At 41.6% G+C, this 1,035-nt stretch overlaps 1 long non-coding RNA gene across 1 annotated transcript; it reads left to right on the top strand.

Annotated features, from left to right (window-relative positions):
• Window positions 1-139: 139 nt before the first annotated feature.
• On the top strand, window positions 140-656 carry LOC147819847 (uncharacterized). The gene is made up of 2 exons (XR_015436189.1): window positions 140-222; window positions 601-656. It is a non-coding gene; the product is annotated as an uncharacterized LOC147819847 (long non-coding RNA).
• The last annotated feature ends 379 nt before the right edge of the window (window positions 657-1,035 follow it).

Here is a 1,035-nt window from a genome sequence, read left to right as displayed (position 1 = left end):
AATGTTAAATGTTTGTGAGATGAAACCAGGAAAGAATGATTTATTATTTGAAAACTTCCTCTTATGGATTAAAAGAGTAAAAGATGTGAGTTCTTCATTCACCTCTGTGACTCTGCACTGAGCATGCGCAGTACGTCATCCAGCCGGGGTCGATTGAGGAAGTTTGGATCTACTTTCCCTCGTGTTTATTAATACTAGCCATTAGCTCAGCTACAGTTACAGGTGAGTGTTTTCCCGCTTCGTACCTCTTCGTATCTCCTCGTTAACCTCCGTAAATGACTCACGAAGCTTCGGCGGGTGGAGAGATGAGATATAACCGTGTGTTTGTGTCGTGCGTGTGTGATAAACGCGGGTTTTCAGCTGTAATTTAACCGCTCAGGTGTTCTCAGGTGCTAATTGCAGCATCGTACCGAGCAGCTTTCACTCCCAGCAGCCTGTGTGTCGGTGTGTGTTTGTCAGCTCGTGTTTTAACTCAGTTTACAGTTTATTAAAGTCTCTTTCTCCCGCTGATAAACCGCTGTAACGTCAGAAACACCTGCTTTAATCCGGACTTTAATCCTGCCTGTTGATTCGACATGTTTCTCTTTTCCCTCCATGAAGACTGACGTCCATCAGAGAGATGACGTCATCATCTGACCTGGAGCAGCTCGCAGAAATAGGTGAGTTTAACCTGAGCACGAGACATCCTCATTCACACTGACACAAACATCTTGTCTGTTTGCATTTTTGTCGTCATTTCATGTCTCTTCATAGTAGTTTCGTGTCTGTTTGTAGTAGTTTCATGTCTCTTCGTAGTAGTTTTGTGTCTGTTTGTAGTAGTTTTGTGTCTGTTTGTAGTAGTTTTGTGTCTCTTCGTAGTAGTTTTGTGTCTGTTTGTAGTAGTTTTGTGTCTCTTCATAGTAGTTTTGTGTCTCTTCGTAGTAGTTTTGTGTCTCTTCGTAGTAGTTTTGTGTCTGTTTGTAGTAGTTTTGTGTCTGTTTGTAGTAGTTTTGTGTCTGTTTGTAGTAGTTTTGTGTCTCTTCATAGTAGTTTTGT

This window comes from Seriola lalandi, unplaced genomic scaffold (genome assembly GCF_002814215.2).
Source record: "Seriola lalandi dorsalis isolate HSWRI2012SDOR001 ecotype SW California unplaced genomic scaffold, Sedor1 jcf7180002036746, whole genome shotgun sequence".
Taxonomy (NCBI): domain Eukaryota; kingdom Metazoa; phylum Chordata; class Actinopteri; order Carangiformes; family Carangidae; genus Seriola; species Seriola lalandi.
Note: the sequence above shows the minus strand (reverse complement) of the source record. Positions and strands in the feature narration are given on the sequence as shown.